The following is an 18,101-nucleotide window of genomic DNA, read 5'->3' on the forward strand; positions in this document are numbered from 1 at the left end:
GTGGTTACTAAATGTCTCAGAATGTAGCATTTAATTTTTTCCTTTCTAGGGCGAGTACCCCGGACTGCCCTTCCACCCCCCCTCTCCCTACATGGTGGTCGGCTCCAACGACCCCAGGGCCACATACCTCTTTTGTAAAGTCCTGGGTCCACTTCTGAAATGTATATAAATATGACATTCTGTACCTCTTTTTTTTTTGGTGTCATTTTAAGTTGAAAAGAAAGTTATAAAGAAATGTGAAAGAACTACGTTTGCATGATTTTGATGAAACAAAGGCCAAAAAAAAAAATCTGTTTTTCACTTGAGTAGCTTAGACATCATCACGAACCTGTATTCGCATGCCATGTCGTTCTATAAAGTTTAAAATTATAAGATAAAAGGACGTGTTAATTAATTGATTGATAAAAGGTGTTATATTTGCATTCCTATGAGAAATGGCCTTAAAAATGTATCATTTCTTTCCAGTTTCATTAAGTAGTTTAATACATTTTAAGAATTTTCGTGATTTTCGTTAGGATTTAGATAATAGATTTTGTGTGTTCATGCATGAGAATATATATATATATATATATATATATATATATATATATATATACAGATATATTCAATTGATGTTTAACCTACAAAAACGTTCTTGAGTTATTTCCAGTTATTCTCCCTTTAAAGTATAGCAGGAAATGAAAACACTTCAGTCTTTTATACTATTTTCTCCCTCGTAATTTTATAGTTTAAATAAAATCTTTCACTTTTAACTTTATCGGTTTATATTTAAAATTGGATTTGCGACTGGTGCAGATAGGTCTAGTCCATAAGTGACAAATAATAATTATTAAAAAAAAATCAAAACTTTCACAATTCTGGCACATGCAGTCCATAAGAGATAGATAGTGATTATTAAAAAAATAAAAACTTTCACAATTCTGGCACATGCAGTCCATAAGAGAAAAATAATGATTATTAAAAAAATAAAAACTTTCACAATTCTGGCACATGCTTCTGCCAATGCTGAGCATCGCCGTTGCCTCTATACCCTATATTACCCCCCCCCCCCCCAACCTTCAATTCCCATCTACAATTATCATGTGATATTTGTAGGGTCACTTTGCAAAGGCAATAACAACTTATGTGAGGTATACGCAGCTACTAACGTGTTTCCTTGGTAAAAAAAAACACCACATGAAACCCCAAATGAAACAGGGCTCTATCTTCTTGGTCTTTCAACCGACTAGCTACCATGTAGATAACCTCTTTCTTTGGTGGAATATATTTAACTTCACCTTTCATAATCTTGCTACTATAGACGATATTTCTTAGCCTCTTAGTGCGATTTTACACTTAGTTTTCATGTCGAAAGCAGTTCGGTGGATGAGTATCTTTCTACGGAAGTTTTGAGAGATCATTTGAAAATACCAATGTTGTTACCTGGATGAGGTATCCGTCCCGTTCTGTTCGTTCCAGCAGACCATCAATTCGGCTGGCCACCTCCTCACATATCCCTATTTCTCTTCATGTAGCTGAATATTGAACGAAAAGACAATTCGATGTAAATTTAATTGCATCGATTCATTTCGCATCGATGGAGGTGTGTACTCTTCCCTCTCCACCCCCCCCCCCCCCATCATCATCATATGCCCTTCCTTATAACTCTCCCACTCCCTAAACTTCTCCATATGGTTACTTCAAATAGGGGCAACAATTGTAAGTTTAAGCTTTGAAACCTATAAAACAACTATGCACAAGGTTCCACAAGCACACACCATATCATCATCCATAGCCACATATAAATTACACTGGGAGAAACGGAGGGGCGGGGTGGCCTACACTGCTGTGAAAAATCTAAAATGTTCCCTCTTTCTATAAACTGAAAGTTGCCCTTCCGTTTAATGAAGTATACCTGCAAGTTTTTATCAAGTTCGTAATAATAAAAGTGCTCTTTCTCGTAAATATGTCTTCTCTCTGTTCCCTTACACATATAGACAAAGTTACAAGCAACCATGAGTTGAAAGCGTGTCATGATTTCAAACACGTCATGCTTTGGGGTTGGACCATTCTGAATGCGCTTCAAAATCCACATTTCTTTTTACCCACATGTAAATGCATGTGTTTCACCAGGAGTTGTTGTACATGCACACGATAGATATAGGCTGGTTTATTCTGTAATTAATATCACGTGTTAATAAACGACGGCTTAAAATCAATCCTGCATGTATCAAATGTATCAGTCACAATATTGATCGTGGATCTAATTACTGAGATGTTGAAAAAAAAATGTTCAAAAGAGATAACAACAGTTATTTTTATCCAGTTAAATCTTCTCTGTTATATGTATGTATATATTTTGTTAACGTAATTCATATGAGGAGTTTTACAACATACGGGATAAAAGTGAGGAAATGTTATATATTGCCAATCAGTATTCATTGCAGGTAATAACCAATAACGCTCAATTTGAAACTAAGCGTGGGTTAGATCCTTCATGGATTCTCTTGTTAGCTTCTTAGGACCGTTACATGATATCATGTTCACTAGTGACGCAAGTAGTGACGTCACGACATGTTTGGAATTTGTTACACCTGATCAAAGACTTAAGATATATTATTCTCTGCGGTTCAAAATGTAATATTTTAATCAGTTATAATCCAGTCTTAAGAAGTCAAGCATTTTTATAAGATTGTTAGTGGTGAATTATATCAGTATTGACAGGGACGAGCATTTTGATAAATACAAGAGAGAGCGAGAGAGGGAGAATGAAATAATTCACGAACTGAGTGACGTCACTTAATAAATAAATAAAGTACCGAGATTAAAATGTAAACAAGTTGACCTAAAGTGGAAAACACTTTGCTATGACTCTCTTACTTTGAAAATAAAATTTAACAAACGAAAACTTTTGTAGAAATAAAGATTAATTTTGTACCAAAAGCGAAAAGAGGTAGGCTATACAAGACAAGGAAATATTTGGACTAGAATTATTTGATCGTAGAGAATACTTTCTTCTTTAAAGAATTTTTTTTCAAGTACACCGGTGAATATCGATACAGATGATTCTTTGCGTAAACCGGACATCAAGAATACAAAATCGGAATCCATTTCTCCTGACCGTTTAGAACCCATTGACGAATAAGTCACATTATAATCCGGACTCCTTTCAAGCAGCTTCTATAGAAGCAGACGATAGTAGGAATGACGTAATCAGTAATCACTAATCAGGACAAGCTGTGTTCCTGTCTTGTTGTTCGCGGCAAGCAAAATATCAACGCGATAAGATCAAAGGTTTCACTCTAAGTAGCTCTGTGCAATTTAGAGAGTAAGCCTAACACTGTCAGAGATGATAAGAAGCTATAACGTAACTTTATCATTAAAAACAAACGCATGCACACATCCTTGAATTTTTTTTTATCGGGACTCAACCTTGATTTCCAGCATATATCGATAATATAGGCAGGACTCAGAGCAGAAGAAGGTGGGAGGGGTGGGGGAAGGGGGGTTCAGGTGGGGTGGGGATACAGCCCGGCATGAGTGCAAAGATTCTACCACAAGAGCGAGTTCGTGTTCACATGTCTGTTGCACTTCCAAAGTGAGGCTGCTAGTATGATTACAAATCTATAAGCTGCTAGACTTCGAGTACCACTAGGGACCCACTGAAAGTGTTCATGGTGTACATATACATACTATTGTCGGCCAAACATTATACCGCACATCTTGTTTCGCTTTCATGAAGACAGATTGTTCATTCATAGTTTTGTTACAAAATTTCTCGGATCTGATTGACCCATTGTCTTCAGCTGACCGTATATTAACCTATGGATAATGAACGGTAAACTCACCGGCGGATTAGTATTATAAGTTGCAACAAAAAACAAAAATAAGAAGTGTCTCGGCAAGCTTAATCCCTATCACGGCCAGCTGCCAAAGCTATATAAGTACAAGCCAAAACAAACGAATCACAGAACGAATCTGTGAAACGATTCGCATCAAGTACTGTAATGACAACTAACTACCCCTCTGTGTTAACACTCCTTGATCAAATGATTCCAGAATTTCCGAGAAAGCTAGCTTTCAGCCTGAAATTTAACTAACCGTCTGGTGCGAACAATAACGATAACCTCATATAACAATGCTGGCATTAGTGTTATATAAATAAAATGGCGTTTCAGCGGCCATCGACGATAAAAACAAAACATAACGTATAGTGGTATATCCAGAAGTTATTGTAGGCTTCGAAGAAACAAAAGGAGCAATGTTAAATTGTCCTGAGAGCAGCGATCTAAGGAATCGAACCAACGAAAGACAGTAAAACACCATGCACAGTTGACTAGCCCATGCAAGTCAGAACACCGTGGATATATTAACACGTATGTAACCAGGACGGGGGCGTCAATCCGTAGTTACAGCTAGGGGGAAGGGGGCAGAATTTATACATACAGACATACTTACATACATACGCACATCCGCATATACATACTCACACACATATATATAAACATATAATATATGCGTTAATTTTGGCTCACCCATGTAATCTGTTACAGAAAGATGCTGGCATTAAATTAACTTAATTGCTTTCTACACAGTCACAATGTTTTTTCTATATTCCACCTAATTAATCAATTATCACCCAAGCTTGAAAAAAACATCCAAGGTCACCCCAAAACACAACACTAAAAATGTGTTTACAGATAATGCCATAATAACTTAGTGTTGGGAATTATTACGAAAGACAGATATCGATGGAGGCTTTTGTAATGTTTACAAAAGCATACCCGTCTTTTTCGATATCAAGGCTTTAGGAATCACAGATTAATTCAAGCTGGTTAGCATCATATCTGATCTCTATAGAGTAAGGCAAAATATGTCACCAAACAAAACAAGTATTGTTCGATACAGGTGGCAAATGCCTACAAACGTGTGTCCCAGGGACTCATCTACTCGAAAAAAAGTTACTGGGGTGGGGATATTGTCCCAAATATTTTTTAAAGCAATTATTTTTCAAATTCTAAAGTGTAAAGTTGGTGAATTTTGACAACTTTTGTCTTGGCATCCGTGCTCTGATTAGCAAATTAAAGAAGGAATGTAAAATTCTACTTTTTTAACGTATGAAGCGATGCAGAAAATATAATCTGATTTTATTTTGCCATGTGGGCCTATTAGGAATCATTTTTTTTAAACAAGTGGAATTGGTATTATACTTTTTTTCTTGCTGCGTTTCTGGCTCATGTTATTTGCGGGATCCTTAGGTTCTTATCCATCGACTTGAAAAAAAAAAACCTCATACATTTATTTTCATGATTCCGCAAAGCAAAACGCATTCAGCCGCTAAAAACTGGAAAAACTATAACCAAAATATACACGAATATAAGATAGGGCACCGTCGACAGAAAACAAAATCCGTGTTTTCCGTTCCATGTAGGGAATCTGCATTTTACCATGATTTTCCCAAAACACATGCATAACCTGTAAACAGACTTGTGAATATAATTAAATTCTACTAATCACCCAAGTATGATCAATATTATTTTGTTAAAATGAGTGGTAAAAATCCACGATCAAGTATCATGCAAACCCCAATACTACCCAGCTTTGATTTGAACAATGTCGTTCATTGCTAAGTGAAGTAAGCGTTTCATGAATACTCTATTTAACAAATTTTCTGATGATTTGATTGGCTGATAGTCAGCTGCAAACATTCTGAGATCTATCAGTACTCAGATAACACAGACATCGTCCGACAAACATTTGCTGTGTAAAAGCAGCTATCACTTGTGCTCTGACGCGTTCGCGATGCGCACAAGTGATAGCTGCTTTCGGACATCTGTACGTAGACTGTCAGCTTTCAAACCCGACAGGTACCAGCAAAATCAAACCTGCCGCACCGTTTGGTTAAAACCGGATGGCGAAAATCCTGTCTGCCTTTTAATTATTATTATTTTTCTACATTAGTCCTATGAACGTTTTTATTTAAACAGAGTTTATGTTTACCTTCCAGTTTGTTAACTTAATTTTTGGGCAGACTAAGTCCACCTCCGCCCCCCCCCCCCCCCCTCTAAATTCATGCCGGGTAACACAGTATTTCGTGACTTTGATGTTGTATCACGTTTATCAATCACCGATTACACTGGTTGCCGCGGACGTGACAATGGAGGCTGGTTAGTGATTCAGGCCTAATTAACAATAGCTATCTAGACGGTCCGGGCCGGGCGATCCCAAGCGCACCTTATTGGGCAATCACCATGGCACCCTGTTTGCAAGCAGGCTCACTGCGCGTACTAAATCTAAGTTCTACCATGGAGGTAAAAACAGATGGTTCTACCCACCCAAATAAGCCTTAAAATAAAAAATAGAAAGTTTCAAACTTACCATTTTCTGTCACCACTCCCACAGCTATACAACAGAATGCTTACGAACGTGTTGTAGGCCTATCACTCAGACACTGTGCATGCATATTGTGTGTGTTACATGGAACGCGTATCGCGTGCTTGTGGTATAGCCAAATGAGCCATTTTGGACAGAGCATATGGTACAAATCCATCATTCATGTACAGATATCACAAAATTCCTGTCGACTGATTGAAATCGCGATCTTTAAGAATTTTACATTAGGAGGAATATAAGAGTTGTAACAAATTATGACCCAGTATACGTTAGTGGTTTAAAAATGTGAACAAGTAGGGGGACATTTGATATTGTGTCTCCCTATCTCAATCAGTGGGGGACATCCCCCTGCCCCCCCCCCCCAGGATTGACGCCCATGTATGTAACGTCTAAGCGATGGGCCTGGGTATGCCGTTACTGATCGGGAATTCAGCATCAATTTTAATCAAGATATGCACGTTTCAAGGAACAGTAGAGGTCATTTTCTAAAAGAGAATTGTTTCGTTTCCTGGTTCACACATATTTCCGTCCGATCAAATGTTAAAGCCATTGTACAAGAAAAAGTCAACGTTTGTTTGAGAACCTTAGTAACTATAGCTTAGTCCCACTAATTGATCCCGTAATACAACAATTACCGTTATGTCAATTCACTTTATCGCGCGCTGAACACCTGGTTCGTGTTGCTATGCCCACTGGACGCCGCAAGAGCACTATGCCCTTGCGTCAGATCGTTATGCTGTGTTCTTCAATGTATAGCCTAATTATTTTCATTGTTGTTATTTTATTGGCGCATTTACATCGTTTTAATAATTTAAACTATAGTAAAAATAAAGAAATATAGGGTATACCCTTCCGAGACAATAATTGTTGGCTATTTTTCTTTTAAAAGGTTTTATTAAATTGTAATATTCTGAGATGAAAATTAATGTTATCATTCAATGCTTTGTATGAGATGCACTCGGCCTACGGCTTCGTGCATCGTTTGAGCAATACCCTCCCCCCCCCCACCCCCATCCCGTTCTTGCATTATCTCATGCGAGAAACGGACGGTAGACCGTTGATAAGCCCTAATTTATTTACTTCAGTCTCTGTCGATCGACTGCATGGCTATTTAAAATTTTAATATATAAGGCTGATCCTGTCACGAGTTATTAACATCGGTTTTGACCCGATTTGGTTGTTAAAAAGGAGCATTAAACTTCACTGCCGTTTTCTATGGGAGGCGAAGAGGAAAAAAAAAACTGCGGACAATGGATTGTCCCATGTATTATTTTGGAGTCATTTCTTTCGCTATTGCTCCAAATAAATTTGACCAATAAAACATAATAAAGAATGCTTTAGGTTTTATCCATCTGACTACTTTGGTCGTATAAAAGGATATTACTTTTCACTTCTATTCTCTCTGTCTCTTCGCCTTTTTGTCTTCATATGGTGACTTAAAATAACTGATCCTTATCTGCATTGTTTACCAAAGTACTCCGTGAACGTGTCGTGTTTGTTTTAGATAATTTAAAGCAAAAAAAAGAAGCTAAAAATGGGTCGAGTCCAACATAATTTACATCTCCCCCCCCCCAAATAAAAATACAGAAAAATTGAAACAAAATGGTCAGGTTTTTTTTTTTGATCCATATGCTCATGGAAGTTAGACCAATTAATATCAAGTGTACTTGGGTAGCTTGCTCTTTCTAATACGGAGACTTTGAGACGCCATCAAAGTGTGAACTGCTATAGTCATACTCGAACACGGTGTAGAATGAGACAATACAGCATATGTATAAATATGATATATACTGTTGAAATGTATATGGTTACTCTTCACCCACATTATAGTTTCATTTATCTGCTCCAGTCGCTATCTTCGAACCCATCCATTGAAACATTCAATCAATCTTCCTCCTTAATGACTGAAGGCAGCGAATTTTACGGTACTACTTGTCTATATAAAAGAAGGAGGCACTATGCAGGTGTATATGCGTTCATCTTTCTGACCTGTTTAATTCCCTTTGCTTATATCAAGCTGCATGATACCGTATAAAGGGTGCTATGTAGCTGTGGTTATAGTTTGCGTTGTTGTTGTGTTGGAAGGAAATTGAAACAAAATAAAATTGCTACAATTGCAAGTGTGTAATTGCATATAGCCGGATGAGCGGGATTGGATGAGAAGGGGATGACAGTGGAGGGGAGGTAAAGACGTAAGGGGTGGGGGGAGGTGTAGTGGGGTATTCGACTGTGTTGTACTTAAGCGTGATTCCTTCATAGAGGTTTCATCAAATGACAGCATGAAATAGAGGCCTTGGTCCCCCTCACCTCACCATCATCTTCTTAGTGTCAACAAAATTTGGCAATATGTATGTTTTTTTGTATATACATATTTATACAAGAAAGGAACACTTGCAAAAGCATGGATACTCTGTATAAGCCAATGACTTAATTGAATCCCTTGCTCATGAACACATCTTGTGAAACCTACTAGTCATATTTTGCTCAACCGCCCTAAAATCTACTCGAAGAAACTAGCATCACCTCGACCTATTCTCTTAATTCTTGAGACGCAAATTAATTTAAGCAGCCCTTTCAACGTCATCCCGCCCTTCAATTGATTTGTAAAGCTTGCACTTAGATTTCCTGTGTCACCCGGCGATGCAGACTTCTCGACTTCGGAAACGAAGCCATTTCGACAAATTAATAGACGCTATCTCAATCGACAGTCCAATCTTAGTACGGTTTGATCTTCATTTTGAGAGACACAGAAGTTTAATTTTGGCAGAGTATACTTTATAAGAATAGAGAATAGAGATGCAGGGTAATAAACAAAATGGAGGAGTACCTTCTTCTCGACGCTATAGGGACAAAGCAAAACAAAAAAATAACCCATTCCATAGATCTTATCGGCGAGATATATTTGAACATTTCATCTCCACCAATCACGAAGGACCAAACAATGGTGACACTGATACGTCATAATATATTCTCACACTCTTCGCTTTAACTGTTCACTATTCCTGAATTATTGCATATATAGCCTCTCAGAGTCTATGTAATAAAGTTTGGAAACTAAATACTTCAGAAAAGATGAGAATTAATTTCCAACAACCGAACCATTCCAGACATCTTTTTCTATAGTGCTGAAAAAGAAAGGTTATCAACAAATATTTGCAAAATTAATTACACAGAATGGGCTTTATTTGAAATGAATCATTCAATCTTTTTTTTCTGCGGTTTACTATAGGTACCAAACGAATTTAATGAGAGCAATACCGCGTGCAAACGGTTAAAGAAAAATGATAAAATAAAAAAAGGGGTGAAATTATACGCGAAGAAGGCTCGGGAGTCAGAAAGGGTTAAACAAAATTGGTGGCGCAATGAGCGGAGAAAATAACGATTATTTGATAATTACTAATGTTGGTAATATTGAGTGACTGCATGGAATGCTGAGGGAAGGTTGAAAGCTGGGAAAATTAATCGCTTTTCTTTTTCTTAACATAAGAGTTCGTGTGATCTACTTTTCATTTATAAATGTTGAGAACATTTCTCGTTTTTCTTTTCTTCTCTCAGTTTATGGTTTTGATTAATATGAGTGACTGTGATTGTGTTTAATTTAGAGTCATCTTATTTTATTGGAGAAGTGCAGCATCATGAAATTTGAGTCTGAAAATCTGACTTAATTAGGTCTAGTGCGTGATGAAAATCTAGTTGTATATAGTCAGGTACAAAAATGGTCTGGCATACATAGCCTTAAACTATTAAAAAAATATTAAATAAAAGATGGGAAATCTAGAAAAGACAATTAGAATGTTAAATTTCGAAAGTAATCAGTTATTCCTTTGACCAAAAAGAAAGAAAGAAACATAATGTATGATTTATAGAGCAAATATTTAAACCCCTGTCTAGTGAAACTTACGAAACCCCTGATGACAGGATAATATATTTTTAACAACAAAATTTTCAATTCAATTCAATTGCTGTAAAGTTCAGGGAACGCATTTTCGTCCCCCCCCCCTAGCCCCTCCCTCCATCATCCCCACCGCCTACTTCGATCTCTTTTCCTCTCCTCAACGAGATTCGTCCTGCAGAAAAATAGATTCAGAATGAGTTGGAAGAATTTTTGATGATTAATTTACAATCTAGCAGGTTCATTCTCAACCATATTTGACAATGATAAAACGAAGGTTAAAATATACACCCTACCCCGAACTCCATTAAAACGGGAGTGTCCTGCGTGAGTCAATGAATTTGCGTGAAAATTACTCAAAACAAAATCACACATCATATCCTTTTGCTACAAATATATTCAGCAGGTGGCTTCTTGGACGGAACTGTTGTTTCTCTAAATACAGCTCAGATTTTCCCAGGATCTAAATTGCCTGGGTTGGAGCCAGTGCTGACATTATCTCAATGGATATTACTACCATTACCGGACACATTGCGACATAATTTCCCCCTACATTTTTTACCTTATTGATTATTTTCAAGGGAAGTATAGATGCCGGAAGCTATGTCCATTTCGTACCTAATACAGACCTAACACAGTCAATGGCACAAATCCGCAAGCAGGATTTCCGAAATTGCCATCAAAATGTCTTCATATCTTCTTTTGATGGTTTCTCCCAACGATGCTTTATTTTCCATGAATACTTTGTAGCCTTAAGGATGAAATAGCCACAACAAAGGAGGAGATCGCTAAATCCGCTGGATTTTGCACGCTCTTTTGTCTTTCCTTAAAGCTCCCAGAGTGGACACAGTGTACTATCTAAATGATATATATATATATATATATATATCAAAATATAATATTAAAAAAAGACTGCCGGGTAAAGTAATAATTTTTGAAAGAAAAAAAATCATATTTGAAATAAAAATGATAAACGACCCATCAAAGAAACATTCCATGCCGCAAAACGGATTCCAAAAAGATTCACCAGTTCAATTTTTTTTCATCTTTCTTGTTACCGATTCGCAAATAATATATATTATCTCTCATCAACATGATCCCATAATTAAAGAATAATCGATGAAATCTATTCGATCATGAACTTTAATCGCCCACATACTTTCTTATTAGTATTAGCTAAATTTATAAATGATTAAAATCTTCTGTTTTTCACAAATATGACCTTTTCATGAGTCATTATTCAAGGTATAAACCACTTGTATAGCGTTTTGTGATTCTCGCTAATTTTAAACTAAAAGACCCTTTTAAGATGATATTTTACTTCTAATTTCACTTACTTTTCCTAATTAATATTGTTTCTATAGTTATTGAGCAATTAAGGATTACATTCGTCTTCCAGACACTCTAAAGACTTAGAGTATCAAAGGCAAATCGTCCAAAAAAAATTGTCTGTATTTTATTAGCTTTACATTTTATGAAAATCGTTCATTTTGAGCTATAAGTTACTAGATTAGAGTAAAATAAAAAATAGAAATAGTTTTTTTTTGGTTCTTTATTTGTTTTTTGTTGTTTTTAAGGATAGCTTGCTGGATTCAATATTCTCACTACCAAATCTTTACTTTATTATATAAGAAAAAATGTTTTTATCTATGTGTAATTTGTATAAACATACATGCGAGAGAGGAACATAAGTTGTATAGACTAAATAAAGTTGACCGCTTTAAAATACCATCATAACTTTGACATCACTGTAGATGTTTCTGTAGCCAAGACGAATTATACGATTTGATTAAAACACTAAAAAATATGGAAACGCAAACGCCCCAGGACAGAAAAATACCTCCGACACATTACGATTAGCTGGTGTAATTAAATCCATCGCCCCTCTCACGAAATTTGTGAGAAGCATTCACATCTGTAAGCATACACTATGTCACAACAATTCCATCGTGGGATGAAACGATCGACGCATAAGGAACTAGTTTGAAACTTCCCAGTTTTTATTAAAATGTCAAAATCATGGCTCGCTATCCCCTCGAGGCCTTCTGCCTTTGATAGCAGTCATTTATTTCTCTGTCCTTTTTTTTAACCTCTTCTTTTAGGCAGTCATAAGTCCCACAAGTTCTCGAGTTTCATCAATATTTGGGATATGGTATCGGCTTCTCATCCATAAAGGTCCTCATAATAGCCGAGTTGATGAAATGTCAAACTGAGTATCCATGCGGATTCAACAGCGAATAAATTAATCGACCATTCGCCGATAGTCTGATATAACACTAGGCTGGTGTATCCTATCGTGACAAACAGTTCTACCGGAGGCTCTGACGGTAAGGTATAAATCACGAATGTATATAGTATAAACCACGCGATATACAAAGGCTATATATATACATATAAATATAAAGAAGAAAAGAAACTACATCCTTGTCGTGAAGAGATTACTTGGGAGGCAATAAATAATTACAAAAAGTGCAATTTAAAACGCCAAATCCGGAAGCTTTGACGAAAGTCGTAAGTTAATACTAAAAATGACCTGGTTAGTTTATGCTCACATCAATGTGAATTATGTCAGCAATACCGAATCCCTTCTAAGGCTTAACGTCTACGGCAATGTACACACGGCGTCTTAAGGAACGATGGTATCACTTACCCGAATGGACTCTATATATATATATAGGCCTATATATATATAGGCCTATATATATATATATATATATATATCCGCTGAGAGATTTGACTTTTGCGGATTTGCCTTCATAGGAAAGGTTCCTATTTCTGGCTATGCCCGTGGATTTAAATATTGCAAATTTTCTTTTTATCATTCGTGAGAAGAAGCGAAAATAGCTTAGCCAGCCTGGCTGTACGACTATTGTGTCAGCCGTATCTACCCCGCAGGTTACAAAATATAGGAAAACGTTTGATCTGCATGACGTTATTTAGTAAGAATTTATTCATGATGGTAGAACTTAAAACGTGATGACTGCAAGTTGAAGGTGTTACATGTTATAATTATGTTATTTACTTCGATCAGGCAGGAAATTGAAATATTCTTTACTATATTTCCTCGATTTTTATCGTATATATGACTTTACATTATTATTATTATTATTCTTTTTATATTACTGGGAATCAAGCCTTAAGCAGCTATTTAAGCAATTCGTGGAAGACTGTGCGTTGATCACGTATACAACAAAGCTCGTAAATATTGCAAACATTTACAAACTATTAAATACTTTTGGGTGATAAATCAGTAGATGTTTCCTTTTTTTTGTCTTTTTTATGCTTCTTTTTTATGTACATCACAGTGATTAAAGTTATTTTTTCTTTGGGTGCGGTGGGTTGGGGCGTGTCTAGCACTTGGGCGATGGTTGGGGCGTGCCTTGCACTATATTGAAGATACATGTTATGAGCATGCCGTATCACGAAGCTCCTTATATAATAATAACAATCTGAGTTACATATCTCATACTATTATTTTAATTGTTTGTTTTTTCTTCAATTTAGATATATTTTTACAAGAATGGTCTTAGCATGCATTAAATGACACAACTTCAGAATCACCCTGAAAGTCTTCCACTAATTTTATGGGAGGGAAGGGGGGGGGGCAAATCACAAAATTACCTCAAAAACCCGTTAAAATCAATATTTGTGCAGACTCCCGTACCACAAAATTCTTTGTAATGAATTTAATGATAATAATGTTAATTTATATAGCGACACTCCAGGAAACGAGTAATTATAAGGGATATTGTATACTTTACCAAAGTGCAATGAATAGTATGACATAATTAAATTGAAAAAAAAAATCACTTTCATTCTTCATGGTAACATGAGATAAAATGTGTGGAATACGTACCTCTTGGGTTCACTGTCTCTGACAGTAATGAAGCTGTTTTGTCAAGTAAATACTTTCATAGACCCAAATATTATTGTAGCATTGTATCATTAACGAAAGGACGACATTTTTAACACTTTTAAAAATATTAATGGTTTCAATAGTATCAGCACCGTATGCATATACACTGGCAGACTGTAGCATATATTGATATTGGTATAGTGATCCAACAGGGGTCACTGGCGCCTTAATTGAACATGCGGCACTTTTCCCCCCTGATCGGACGATTTACTAGTATCTTTCGGGATGCAGAAGAAATTGGCGCCATCAGACACTCTCTGACCCAGCATCATACCGCGACTGAGTCCTTCCCTACCACGTATGGACCTAGAACACCTTAGAAGATAAAGATATATAGTAATTAGCCTAACAAATATTGTTTTAAATGGTTATTTTGCATCGAGCAACCAGGCTAATTATACCCCCATATATGATAATTTATAATCACTTCATGAAACATTTGCGTCTAAGTTTGTAGGAGTTTGACTTTTCTCGGTAAAGTGCTTATATATCATTCATCGTCCAATTTCCCGGGGTTTTCCCTTCACCAGCGCAATTTCTCTACAAATCAGTAGATAACATCGACAGCAGGCGTCAAATTTGACAGATTTCCTAGTCACACGTGTCCGTATCAAAATCCCACCGAGGTACTGTAATGTTATATATAATGTCTTAAATCATATTATCTTGTAACATGTATATATGTTGTTGTATTGATCCTGGCATTTAATCAGTTAACGAGAACTAATCTATTTATTTGTCTTTCGGACTATACGGTTTTGGTCATAAGACGCCAGTATCTCATTCGATTAACAACAACAAAAAGGAGGATAAACGACAAAAGAAAACTTAACAGAGCCCTTTGTCGGTTCTTGTGAACGGGAGTAAACCACTCAAATGAGTCATTTTATAGCATAAGCGTACGCAGTGGTAGAGTCTAAATACTCCGCCTACCCCCCCCCACCTCCCCCACCCCTCCACTTCACCGACTTGAAAAAGGTGTGCAGTACAGGCTGGTTATCAAAAGATCAAGTTTTTTGTCTGGAAATCTTTGATGTGAAACACTGAAATTCGTACTGATTAGAAATAGTAGAACTTAGAACATAAAATAGTAGAAATTACCAATGTTCCATCTGGACCACCCCCGCATATAGAAAGCTACACTCTTCTGTATGGGGAAGACCCCAGTCCCCAACGGTTCTGTGCCACCTCACGTTTGATAGTTATCACATATAAACACCACTGAATAATATCCACACACTAGTCTTTGACATCCAATGTTTTCGATTTTTTTCCGTTTTTCACGTTTACTACAACAAGTAACAGGTAAAATATGTTGCGCAGTTTTTTTTAATCTTTCCTTCTTACATCCCTGTTCGATTAAGGCTGCAAGTAATATGACATTTAGCTTCACCGTACAACGTGAAGAACCGCACAATGCACAAATTACACCTGTGTCCTGATCACATTATAGTCACTCCCAAACAATTATGTATTGTTTTGTTTCATGTGAAAGGCTTTTGTATATAGATATATATATATATATTTTTTTTCAATTTTTGATGCGATATTATTGGATTCTAGTATGGAATGCAGTTTTGTTGGACCAAAGCCCTACTGAGATTAATAAAATATAAAACAAATAGGTTAAATATCGCTCAAATTTACTTAGGCTTATGTCAATTATTAAGCCGTTCAGTGTACGTTTGTCTTTAAATTACGGCAACTATTCGATCAGTGGGTGAATGTATACATTCGAAGTAGAATTTATCACCAAACAATATTATTATTATTATTATTTTTCTCCAGAAGGGAATATTCTTTCTCAGTACATGGTAACTATAACACAACCTAGGTCGTTATAACTGTATATAGCTCCATTTTGTTGGGTCAAAAACGGAAGAAGTTTAATAAATAACTTTAGATAACATCTTATGAGGATGCCCTATAACTTATATCCCGAAAGAACAGTGCAAACACGACTTATTTCAAGATCACACTCGTGCCATGATATACTGTTTTCAACGATGCTAGACCAATGAAGCTATCTACTCGGAAACAATACCGTGATTAGCCACTAATAAACCCTATTTTATGTATCCCTTATTTACATTACACGACGACAGGCTACTTCGATAAAATGCATAGACAGTGTGTACGCAAATTTTATGAAAGTGATGAAAGATCAAAGTACCTAATCATTTTTTTCCCGGATATTGTGGTTAAAATAAATATCTTTCAAATAATATACATGGTGAAAGGCGCAGGGTGAAAGAAATTTAATGGCCTGTTGTGTATAGAAATTTTAGGAAGTAGATTACAGCTTGTGCTGTCACTCCCGACATTCTGAAGAGTGCCTTATCATCTTTACTCCTGCGAGAGAATATATATATATATATATATATATATATATATATATATATATATATATATATATGTATTGGTTAGCATCATGTTTGTTCTCTAGAGTAAGGCAAATGTGTCACTAAAAGAGAACTAGTACTGTTCGATACAAAGTAACAAAGGTAACAAAGGCCTGCAGTGGAATTAAGACATAATGGCGCTAGACACAAATTCTGTGTGCGTGGCTTGTCTCTAATACTTTACCAATCTTTCAACATCCTCCATGAAATTACTGTTCACGCTAAAGATAAAAGTTCAAGTTGGATATATATATATATATATATAGCATTCGAATACAGAGTCTTCGTGCCAAACGTGACGTAGCGATTCTAATCTAGTTGAAGACATAACCTATGTAACTTTCAGAGAAGATGAAATGTGGTCGGTGAGATTAAAGAATCGTGCCTTATCTACTGTGTCATCCATTACGTGCATTCGCATTGAGTAACATGTCTCATGTCACTTTGAATATTCCTCTCGTTCCTTCATCGATATTCTTTGTCCGTGATGTGCACAGTTAAACGGAGTATGTTATCTGCTTTTGATGATCAACTCAGCAATGTCAACTGTATATATAGAGAGGCCCGTGAAGAAGTGACGCGACCTCTGCCCGGAGATCAGATTTGCATTCGAATTGGTCTCTCACACTAAGTGTGAGAGACCAAGTCTTGTCTTGTCCAAGACAAGACCAAGACAAGACCAAGACAAGTCTTGTCTGAAATGATTATAATTAATTTGTAATAACTACTTTCAGTGAAATTTTAACCGATTAACTTAAAGGGTCACTTTATAAAAAATGGCTTTCAGTTCTAACTACCGATAATCCAAATCGATTGCCTCCAAGCTATATATATGTAGCTATATAAATATGTATATATATATATTTATACCATCGGTTGGCGCGCAGCGTACAAGAAAATTTCTGGTTTTGATACCCCCCAGATCACCGGAAATGACACTTCTCGGGCTTGAAAATGACCAACCAGATGTACACTTTTGCCTGAGAACCAAGTATTTCCCAATAGTTTTTTTCCTCATCCATAACCTTTTTGAAGATTGTCATCAGTCACACATCATGTTCGACCTCATCGCATCTCCTGTGGATCATTGCTTTTTGTAGGTGATTCTACGTAACGGCCCACAATACCCGACAGCCCCACTTTTGAAGGTTTTAAGCCCATTTTTTGTTCAGAATTTGAAAATTCACATTTCTCGTGATTAAACTCACTTCAAAACATACCCATAATGTTGCAAAAAATTTCATCTATGGACAACCAATATAGAAAAACCTCCTTGAACCCCTAACAGACTGGTCAAAATTGCACGAGTAGAGGGAAGTATGATGAAGAATGTTGGTCAGGGAATTTTCGAAAATTCAGACACAGTTAATTTATTGGTGTACAAATATTGAAACCTCCTATAACGGCTATTATAAAACTTCGTTGAAGGAAATGAAAAAAATACCAGATATTTCCGAAACCGAACACTACACACATAGGTCAAGGAGGCGGGGGGGGGGGCCTAACGAAATATTTCTTT

General features: G+C 36.3%; 1 protein-coding gene across 4 annotated transcripts in view; it reads left to right on the forward strand.

The window, feature by feature from the left end:
* LOC139980020 (cholecystokinin receptor type A-like) overlaps positions 1-18,101 on the forward strand; it is a 108,843-nt gene that overhangs the window by 80,545 nt on the left and 10,197 nt on the right. Inside the window, exon 2 of one of the 4 annotated variants that reach the window (XM_071991367.1) lies at positions 12,367-12,591. The exons of the other annotated variants lie outside the window; for them this stretch is intronic. The gene's annotated coding sequence lies outside the window, so the exon portion shown is untranslated. The remainder of the gene's footprint in view (positions 1-12,366; positions 12,592-18,101) is intronic. 4 annotated transcript variants of the gene reach the window in all.

Source organism: Apostichopus japonicus, chromosome 14, assembly GCF_037975245.1.
Source record: "Apostichopus japonicus isolate 1M-3 chromosome 14, ASM3797524v1, whole genome shotgun sequence".
NCBI lineage: Eukaryota > Metazoa > Echinodermata > Holothuroidea > Aspidochirotida > Stichopodidae > Apostichopus > Apostichopus japonicus.